This window comes from Aphis gossypii, chromosome 2 (assembly GCF_020184175.1).
Source record: "Aphis gossypii isolate Hap1 chromosome 2, ASM2018417v2, whole genome shotgun sequence".
NCBI classification, from domain to species: Eukaryota; Metazoa; Arthropoda; class Insecta; order Hemiptera; family Aphididae; genus Aphis; species Aphis gossypii.
In genome coordinates, this window is record NC_065531.1 from 89033546 (window position 1) to 89045836 (window position 12291).

Genomic DNA, 12291 nt, shown 5'->3' on the forward strand with positions numbered 1-12291 from the left:
ATAAATAATCATACATATTATAAACTCATATAACTCATAAAAAATCATTGTAAAAATAACAAAAGGTAATATACGGGTTCTTAGTTTTTAAAAAACCATGACATAATTAAATAATAAACTCAAAAAACACCATTTATTAATAGAAAACCATAGTTGCAACTTGAAAAAAATTTAATTTCAAGTACACTAAGTATTAGAAAACGATATACAGTGGAGTCTCGATAACTCGAATTTCAAGGGAGGCAAAAATTAATTTGACATGTATTTTTCGAGTTACAAATATCGCATTGAGTTCATACGAATTCCATAGGGACGAAAACAAATTCGAGTTATCAAGGTTTTCAATTTATCGAGACTCGACTGTATTCAAGAATATGTGTATATTATTTATGTACATATTATTATGTAAATAATATTATTAATAATCTATTCAATTAATAAGGTAGCATACCTATAATATACATACATCAATTAAAAATTGTATACTCACGATTTAAAATTAATGGTATATATTTGACTGCTGATCAATGAATGACCGCACCTCAGTATAATATTATGTAGCACAATTTTATTTTCCCTCCTACCACAGGATCGCTGTCGAAAGCGTCCGTCATCGGGGAAATCCCAAAATATCGACGAATAGAAATATAGGGATTAGAGACTTATTTTTGTGTTTCATTTTAAATAGTATTACTAATATCATTGATTAAAATTTGGTCATATATTATGTATATTTAATAAATGGTAATACCATGAACAAACTATTATTTTTCATACAATTTTACGAGTGGCCAAAACTGGTTTCGTACGTCTTGTATAAATATAAGTATTGACTTTCTTCTCTATATATCAAATATAATCATCTCTATATATAAAGGAATTCTATGGCGGCTAATATAAATGAATGCAACAAAGTAATAACAAAAACCACCAACAAAACCAAAGCTTTCGTCGGATAGACAATTTTCCTGGCTTTCCGAATATGTAGGTTAAGTCGTGCGACTCCCCGGGGAACACGACGAAAAAAATTAAAAACCACGGACTGACGCCCGTCACGCGTAGTACGGAAAACAGTCACCTGGCGACTTACCGTGCTACGAGACGTCTCTCAATAACCTCAGTACCTTTTTGAATGTATTTCGTCGGATAGACAATTTTCCTGGCTTTCCGAATATGTAGGTTAAGTCCTTCGACTCACCGGGGAACACGACGAAAAAAATTAAAAACCACGGACGGACGCCCGTCACGCGTAGTACGGAAAACAGTCACCTGGCGACTTACCGTGCTACGAGACGTCTCTCAATAACCTCAGTACCTTTTTGAATGTATTTCGTCGGATAGACAATTTTCCTGGCTTTCCGAATATGTAGGTTAAGTCCTTAGTTAAAAAATATAGGTATACTTACTTTATTATATATATAATATATATATTATATATTTACATTTCAGATAAAAATAAATCTAAAGACAATTATAATTACTTTGATTCATCTGTGTTTGGAGTATTTTTGTCAGTCGCAGGGCTGGTGGTGAAATTACCTTGAACGCGTTTGCTAAACGATGTATAAATTTATTATAGGTATAAATACCAACCAACCGATGACCATACATTTTTACTTAGAAGTGGAAGTATAACTTACGTGATTTTCTTTCCACCTTTCTTCTTCCTATAAGCCGCTACAGTTTTTTTTTTAATTCTGTACTTACCGTCCATAATAAATACAAAAAAGAATGCGAAAATTGCAATAAAAATTAAAATAACAAACTTCGTCCTTCACTTTCTTCACTATTTGAATAAAATTAGATCGTAAATACGAGTAAAATTGAATAAGCAATAATAATAATATTTGAATAAGGGTTCGTTGTGAACGAACGATTACGGATATTATTTTAGTAATAATAATAATAATAATAATAATTATTAATTATTAAATAATTTTCCGATAACGACGTCTGTCTAATAGGTTGGGGGAGTGGGTGGTTGTACGCGGATCCGATCATACCATAGAGTATGGACCACACTCACACTAAAGCTACGTTTACACGATGATAGTTTAACGCGATAGTTAATATAGCTGTTCAGAAGTTGAACGTACTAATTGTATTTAGATTTTAGGTACCTAATTAAAAATACCTCAATAAACAAAAAATAGATACAATAAAATAAGAATTACATTTATAATATAGGAACACACTTTGGTTGATATATAATTTCCTTTATTATGGTTATTTTGAAAGTATTAAATATTAAATAATATATAATAATAAATAATAATAATAAATTTTGAATAGTAATAACATTTAAATAACTAATTAACTAAAAAAAAAATTATAACAATACAGATTAAAATGTAGTAACAAATTAATCTATGTAAATTTTCTGTTTTAATATAACAAATAGGTAACATTTGAAATTCAGTTCAGTAGGTAGGTACTTACTTTGTACTCGATTAGGAACATAAAATAATAATTAAGTAACTATATTTTAAAAATTAAAAGGTTAGTAAAGAATATCATCAGGTTTAAAACTTTTCAAAAACATCAACAACTCCAGGAAAAATGGATTTTAACTGTCTACCACTTTTTTTTAGTTCTGGGTCAGGTATCCACAATGTGTGATGATTTAAAAATAAGCATGTACGTTGTTATTGATAAAACTTCACCTTATAATAATATATTAATTAGGGTAATATAGTTAGCTATTTTAATAAATAATAATCAAAGGGATTTTAAATTCGACTTTCTTTATCCTATTTTTTATTATAAACTAAAGCATATAATTATTACGATTGATTCACAACAAGATATTGTTAGGTTTAAAATGTTAAATGAATATGTTAATTTAATAAGCGCTTTACGAGTGTGTCGAATTAAGACAGTGCATATGAAAACTGTATGAGGCAGTAATGGCTAATGTGAGCAGACTTATCTGAGTATCAAAATGGGGGTTCTACTTATAGTATTGATCTTTGATACCTTGTTCCATTTTAAATTTGTTGTTTATTTTGTATAAGTACATGGGTATAATAAAAATATGTTATTGTAAGATTAGTGACATTTCTAATGTGTATATAATATATATATGGTTATTTCTTATTAATAGTTTTTTGTACTTTTTGATTAATATCAGGGTACATAGGTATTAGGTATATATATTTATTATGTTTTGATAGTGTTTATTAGATATAATATTATAATTATTATAATATTATATTATAATTATATATATTAGATAGAAGGCTCCTAGTTTATTGTTTCAAAGGCAGATGAAAAATATTAAAAATCTTTAGTTATTAGAAAGGGTTCAAAATTCACCGGATTGAGCTGAAAAAGATGTCAATTGACGGGAAATATTCTCTCCTTAGTAGGTTGCTACGTTGAATAATTATAAAAAAATCGATTGACTTTTATGTATGGAAATAATAATAATATTTAACAAATATAATAATTAAGCTATTATATTAAAGAAAGTATAATATTATTATAATTATGAATATTGAACATCATTTAATACTCTTTGAATAAGAATCAGTATAGATGGTTGTATAGTATTATATAAAATAACATAATATAATATAATATATTATATTAATTATTAATAATATATTCTTATTCTATGTATATAATATTATAATTTATAATGAAAATGATATTATCACATTTTGATTTTGATAGCTGCAAAAAAGGGTCTAAATGTAGGCAATATTATATACGGACACAAAAAATGTTTTCCTGCGAAGATCCATTCGTATATTTTAATCGTATATATATTTATATATGAGGGTAACTGGTACATTTCGCTCTAGGTAGTTTGGGGGGAATTGGTATAAAAAAAGGTACTTTTGGGGTCTATCATAGATTAATGTAGGTACCTACTCTCCCATTAATGATGTACTTAAGTTTGGTAAATGGACATCGTTTTCTTGCACATTATATATTATTTAATATAATTATTATCAGGGCTCATAACTTCTAGCATCTAGTTGGATACTTTGGTACCAATAGTTTTTAAAAGCGCCATGAAAAACAAAAGAAAAAACGAGAATTATTACGTAAAATCTGTTTTCGAGAAAATCGATTTTGGTTTTTGGTGTAACTCTTAAAAAAATAAATGTATATATATGAAATTTTCACTGGTTGTTTATACTTGCATTTTCTATACACGATAAAATTTTCGAAATATTATGATTTGTTTTGAACTGTTTAGGAACATTAATAAGGCTACCCTTATACACTCCTAGTAGTAAAATTTTAGCTTTTTCTTGCTGACTGGTCGCTGAAAGAGTGTTTTACCTTTAATAATGGCTGGAAATCATGTGTTATCCATTAGTTCTCTTAGTAGTTTTTTTAAAGACAACATGAAACAATTTAAAAGAGGTGAAATAGAGGATAAAGATGGCCAAATACTGAAATTCCAGGCAGATTTAGAACAAAATATTGTTGTAGGTGATGTCAAACCAAGTATGAAAAGTGATCCTTACAAGGTTAGGATTTTATTAAATGAAGGTAGTATATCTGATGCCCATTGTTCTTGTCCACGCGGAGTTGCAATTTGTCACCATATTGCAGCTTTGGCATTGTATACACATTATAACATTAGTTCAACTGACAAAGCTTGCTCATGGAGTGCTAGACCAGTTAATGTGTCTAGTCATATAAAAAATATTAATGATATGTATGGCACATATAACACTCAGTAGTTATGCATTTTTTTTTGTAATATTTTCAGGAAGGAAGGAAGGAATAAAATTTATAATTTTAATTTTTTTGTCAAGAATAAAAACATTTTAATTTAATGACATAAAAGTAAAACCTTTTATTATAAAATTAAAAATATACAGGGTGTACTTTTAGAATACAGTGATTGAAAAAATATAAATTTTTAACTTTATACAATTCACAGTAAATATTTTTTTTATATGACAATAAAATCAAAATAACTTTAATTTTTTAACTCGTTAATGCCCAGCCTTGTATACATATTTACATTATAATATACAATATTTACATTAGGTATATACATTATTATATACATTATACACATTTATATATACATTATACACATTTATATATACATTATTTACATTATATATACATTATTTACATTATATTATATACATTATATACATTATATATACATTATTTACATTATATATACATTATTTACATTATATTATATACATTATTTACATTATATTATATACATTATTTACAGGAAGGAAGGAAGGAATAAAGGAAGGAAGGAAGGAAGAAATTGTTGAATGAGATAAAAGACCTATTGGGCCTATCTCTTTAGGAATTCATTTAACCCTTTTCATAGAAGCTTACTAATTTTTTAAAATTTCTATTTTTGGTTTTGCCTCTTATCTCATTCAATAATTTAATTTTCCCATCCACACATTGTGGCTGATAAGGTCGAGCAAAACTTAGGGAAACCACATAACTTCTTTTCACCTTAAGTGCAGGGTGAAAATAAGTTATATGGTCCCCGTCGATTTGCTCGACAATAGCAGCCAGCCATGGACGACCCCTGGTCAAAACATTCACAGCATCCCCTGGCTTTAGGCCATGGGATGCTGCGTCAGTTTTGACCGAAGTCGCCATGTCGGTGGATGGGCCAGGAGCGGGAGAAGGGATAGGAGAGGAGTGTGGGGAAGAAGCGTAAGTTGGTAAGGAGAGGGTGGAAGAAGAGTGTGTGGAAAGAACAGGAGGATATAAGGAGTGAGAGGATGAGGAATACATAGGAAGATCATAGGAATGGAAAACAGGATGGAACAAAGGACTTTCAGGAGAGGAAGGAGGGGGGGAGGGGCCAGTGACAGAACCTCCCTGGGAGGGCCCAGGGACAGGAGAGGTAGGTCACTGGCGGAAGGATGGCTAATACTTGTTGACCTGAAAAAATAAAAATATTAAATTATAGCTTAATTTGAAATTTTCAATACAATAATTAACTAAAATTATAAAATTCTTACAGTTTCAAGATCAGCCAAAACTATTTTTTGCCGTCTCTTCTTTGCTGGCTATAAAACATTATTTAAAAAACATTTGATTAGATTATGTAGGTAGTTTCTATGTTTTAAGCAAGGCAAACTAAAATACTTAATTTATTGTATTTGGAAGGTTAAAATTCGGATATCGGGGGTTCCCATAGTCACTGAGGACCCCCCTGATATCCGAAATTGTCTTTGGACTGGGGGTGAACCTTTCACGACTCCCCGGTACAACCCAACTTGATTGAACGTTGTAAAGGGGGTAGTCTTGAAGTTCACCCGCCAGATTTTTATTGCTGTAACGGCCATACAATATTTAGAAACAAACATGATTAATTAATACAATATTAACCACTATGAGGCCATCAATTATTTAAAAATTATCTACGTACTTTGGCCAATGTTTCTGGCCAACGCAGCCACTCGGTGACCGTCAATCTGGCCTTGGGGGTTGAGAATTCAACCCCACATAAGGCCAGATATATGACGGCCGCCATTTCTGCATACTGTCCATTTAATTCTTTAAAGAATATGATGAAATCTTTCTTCTCTAATGTAAGTGGGTCCGGGAGATTGCAGCGTCTTGCTGCATAATCCCGGACCACCAGAGCCACACATTTTCGGAAATGCATACTAAAAAATACATAAATACTATGAATACTTATATTATAATTAGATTATATTAATTATATTATATATCATAAATATATAAATACTTGAATTCCGGCCGAGTTACACTCAACTCAAAATGTGGGGGGGGGGCTTTGGTTCCCTAATGTTGAAAATTCATCTGGGGCCTAAGAAATTGAGATGCACATTGGTCCGGGGTCTCTAAGTCGAATACCGGCTAAGTTATGCTTCGTCAAAAATAATTACTCGTTTAATGGGTCCCCCCCCACTCCGCCTGACGGTCGCCCTACGCGCATGACGACCGATGTTGGGTAGCCTACGCGAATGGAAACCGGTTGCCAGATGGTACGATCCTAGTGGGGACATACGATAATTTTGAAGACGCGGTACGATCATCCCTCTTTCCAAACCCGGAAACACTGATGTTGCGTTTTTCATTGTTACACTTTTCGGTGTTGCGATTTTTTTCCAGCGACTCCCATCCACCTAACGCCCCATAAGGAACTTCGTTCCAATATATTAGTTAAAATATCAGTTTTATGTATACAGCATGGAAAATATATGGTAGAATAACTTTAAAAAAATTCATTATATTAAGTTTCTTCAAACACATCATTTGACCTACAATACTTACTAAAGCATTCTTCTAGTCTTTTCAGAATTATATATAAATTATGACTAGGGTGTGTTAAATATCCCTTACTTTTTGCTTGGACTAAATCTGCCTCTTTGCCAAAAGTAGAATTAAAATTTTTTACTCCTTCTAAACATTCATGGCATTTAGTTCTAGCCACCAAACGTTTCCCTATATGCCTATAATATAATATATATAATTTAATTTGGTATTTTAATTAATTTAATGTATGTACAAAATAATTGTTTTAGTGTTTATTACCCAGTTGTAGTAACCCGTCGCTCTCACCGCTGGGTTGGTAGGTACACTCTTCTTTTACGACGAGTGCACTTTCGCTGCTACATGGATTGGAAGAGGTTGAAAAGATGTATATAATAAATATTAAGACTTTTTTGATTTATAAATGTTAAGTTACAACTGTTTATTGAACTGTATCAAATTAATTAATATATTTATTATAACTAGAAGTTTTCTTCTTTAACTAGATGTTGGATATAAGGTCCTGTCTATATGTCTCCTACGAAGAATACAAGATGTATCGGAGCAAATGATTGGAGACTACCAGTGTGGATTTAAGAAGGGGAAGTCAACGATAGATCACATATTCACATTACGACAAATACTAAGTAAACATTACGAATATAATAAAAATATCCATCTAGTATTTGTAGACTTCAAGCAAGCATACGATAGTATAATTCGGAATAAACTATGGAAAAACCTAACAACTTTAGGTATTCCAAATAAAATAGTTAACTTAATAAAATTATGCAACAGTAACACAAAATGTGTGGTTCGGGTACAAGGAGAGCTATCAGACCCTTTTGAAGTTGGTAAAGGACTAAGACAGGGTGATGCACTATTACCTGTATTATTTAACTTAGCTTTAGAAAGTGTGTTAAGGAGAATGCCACGACGACAGACAATGGAATTAAATGAGAACCATACCATACTAGCATATGCGGATGATATAATAATTTTAGGTGATACGAGACAAGATACCGTAAACAGTATGTCAGATCTAATGAAAGTATGCAAACATATAGGGCTGTCTATAAACCAGGAGAAGACCAAATATATGTTCATGACAAGAGAAGCACGAGATAATGAAGATGATTCAGACTTGGAAGTCGATGGGATATCATTTCAACAAGTACATGATTTCAAATATCTCGGAGTCAACATAAATAATAGAAACTGTATGCATAATGAAATAAAACTCCGTTTAAAAGCTGGGAATGGATGTTACTTTGCTATGTCACATCTGTTTAAGTCAAAATTATTATCTAGGAAAGATAAAGAGAAGCTATATACTACGTACCTCAGACCAATTGTGACTTATGCATGCTGTACTTGGGCTACAACAGCAGGAGATGAGAATAAGCTTAATATATTTGAAAGGAAGGTGTTAAGAAAAATCTATGGTCCCGTATATAATCCTGATACCCAAGTGTGGGAGAGAAGGTCAAACGAACAAATACAACAATTATATGGAAAAAGAAATATAGTACAATTTGTAAAAGGCACTAGAATGGAGTGGGCTGGTCACGTTTGGAGAGCGGATAATAGTATTGTCAAGAAGGTAATTGTAAACAACTTAAACAGGAAAAGACCTCGCGGCAGACCGAAGCAGCGTTGGATAGATGCAGTCAAAAGAGATATCCAGGAGTTAAGACCAGATTGGCATGGAGACCTAATGCATGCATATAATAGAGAAGAATGGAAGAATTTGATATTGGCAGCAAAGAGCCTAAATGGCCTATAATGCTTAAAAAAAAAAATAAAAAAAAAAAAAAAAATAACTAGAAGTTTTCGACAGAATAGTACTCTACCGGAGAGGAAGTGTTGTGAGAACGTCTCCCTAGAGGCTTCGGGTAAGCATGGGTGAGACGTTGTGTGTAAGACTTTTCTGATTAGAGCTTGTGAATGGCTCCTATTGATATGGAGACATGCCCTGATTAGGATAGGATGATTTACGTTATAAAAAACTGCTACAATAATCTAAATCGGTGTTTACCAATGAGAAGGCCCGATCAGTGGCCTGTTCCGGTGACGTGATGTTGTTTTGACCTTTTGTCCTATAGGTTTTCCGTACCTACGCCAGCTTACTACACAGCTAAAATGTATACCACACAATCAAGCACAGTTGAGTCAGAGTAATTATGTTCCAATAGTATGTCTCGTAAATCCTAACTCCATCTTCAATAATTATATAAAATTTTTGTCTCAAATTATTAATTTTTTCTGTTCTTTGAGATATATTTTCTGGGTCATTAATCAATTCCTTCAAGTCACCAACAGATATTACAGGAATACATTCTGTAAGTAATCACAGTTCATGAAGAAAATTGAGAATTAATTAATAATTATATATTATATAATTTTAGACCTTATGATACTGTACAATTCCTAGATTTTGGTGACTTTACAACTGAATAAACTTTCAACATCCTGTATAGTTGCAAAAAAGTCGGTATTAAGGGGTGGTCATTAGGCCTATCCACCTGCCTAAGTATTCCAAAAAACTTCTTAAAATTAATAAGGGTGTATTAAAAAAATAATCAATATTATTATAAAAATAGTCGTACCTCTAAACTATCCTGGTTGAATTTTGCAGTTAATACATATGCGAAACCACAGTCATTTATTAGATAATTTACTAAATCTATAGTAGATTGCAGAGTTATTTTCAAACCATCATATATTGAACGGGTATGAAAATCCTTTTCTTTTATAAGACCCCTTGTTAAATTAAGTTCCCAATTATTTAACCATTCAACTGCTTGATGTAGAATCTAAGTGAGAAGGAATACAATTTTTAGAGTTTATACTCTTAACTTACAAATGTAACATTTAATAAATTTACTTTTTTTAACATATAAGACAATTAATAAACTTAGCTATTGTATAACACAATCTATTACACACACACACATATTTTATGGTATATGTTAAGTAGTGCTCTCATCACTACATCGGTATCAGCGATGACCCATTTTAGCATCATTTCCTGCTTTTTGGTGTCATGCTGCATACGGAATGAAATTGGACACCCATTCTTCTTTTTTTTTAGCCCAATCGTAGTCATACTGGCTCCTTTAGGACGACCACACATTTTTATTTTAAACGGCAATTTTATGTATTGTAATTCTATTAAATAAATATAATTATTAAGATATACTATATTTATGTATAAATATAAATTTAAATGCTTACCTTTGCTACATATCACTTCATTTATTTAAGATTGTAAAGGATTAGGTTGATCACTTGTTGAAGCCCTGTCATTCAAGTTGCACTATCATGGTTGGGAGATTGAGGTTGTAATGTGTTGGGTTGATTGCTTGTTGAAGCCCCATTATTCAAATGGTTAGGAGATACTGGAGATGTCATTCAAGGGTGGACTATCATGGTTGGGAGATAGTAAAGTTTTTAGGTCATCAATATCTTGTAGAAATAATTCCTTTCCTTCTTTCCACGAATTATATATATAATGAAGTTGCTCAATTTTATTTTCACAATAAGGAGAAGGTAAGGTTGAGAGTAAATCGGCTATTTTACTACATATAGTAGATGTTTACCTAAATTTGTCATTTGGTGACAATTTTTTTTGTTTTTTTTTGGTCACAATTTTCAAAGGAACTTCATTGTCAGCATCAGTATTTGTGTTTTGTATTTGTTGAATAGTAGGAAAGGTTTGAAATACCCTTTGATGTTGTTGATAATATTTTTTTATCCAACGAACTAAGCACAATTCTTCCTTGTATAATGTTATATTTTTGGTGCTTCTTAAATAAAAAATATGACGGCATGGTAATTTCATAGCTACACAAAATCGACACCCACAAACATTAACAGTTGTGGAAGATAATACTTTTGTTTTAATTTCAAATTGTTTTTTTACATAATCGAAGGCATAAGGGGTTAATAATGAAAAATATTGAAGAAGATCTGTATCTGTAATCCTTGTTATTTTTTTTTATCCTGTTGTAATTTTTGTACCATTTTTACTGCTTTCGTGTCTCGTTCTAATCTTACACATTTTAATAAAATGAATAATTTTTCTATAAAATCATCCAGATTAGAAAAAGTTGGTACTAAACTTTTTAATTTGCCATTAAAAGATCCCAAACGATTGTTTGTATCATTTAAAAAATTTCCACTGTGATATGTTAACCCAGTAACACATTCATTTTTTATACTGTGCCAATTTTTTACAAAATAATCAAAGACTGAGGCTGGTGATTCAGATTTTAAGCGCTCAAATAATGTGTTGTATTCATCTTCTGATTTGGCATAATTCATATATTCAAAAATTTGTTTACACTGATCTCTTTGTACAGAGTTTATGTGTTGCTTTTCACGCATTATTTCCCGATTAAAAGTTCGTAACACATGAAAAAGGCATATATAATTTACATCAGGAAATATTTTTTTTATTACTTTTCTTTCAGCCGTATCTTTGTCGGTCATAAATAATATAGTATCTGTACTTCTATCGTTTAACCTTTTAAATGTTTCAAAAAACCAGTATAACGTTTCTTTATTTTCATTGGTCATGAGACCTAGAGCTACTACCTCACTCTGTCCATTTTCATCTTCTACCATCATGACATATAAAGGAATTCTTAAATTATTTAACTTATACGTAGCATCTGCAAATACTACGTATAATAGTAATAACAATTTCAAGAATAATACAAAATATATTCAAAATAAAACATTTATTAATAATAATAATAATGACGATTTCAAGAATAAAATAAAAAATATTTCAAATAAATCATTTATTAAAGAATCAAAATTTACATAAAATTCTCTGAAGTAAGACAAAGATTTAATTTAATTTTAATTCTTCTAAGCAGTTAAAATATGATTATGTGAAACTGGCTTGTGTTTATGGGGGTTCTAAGAGGATGTCAGCGCACTATTTTGTTTGGTCCACGCGCAATTGACCAAACCCATTTACGCAGAATCAGTTTTTCTATGATTTTAAGTAATCTTAGAGTAAAATCACCCATTACAAAAAAGAAAGAT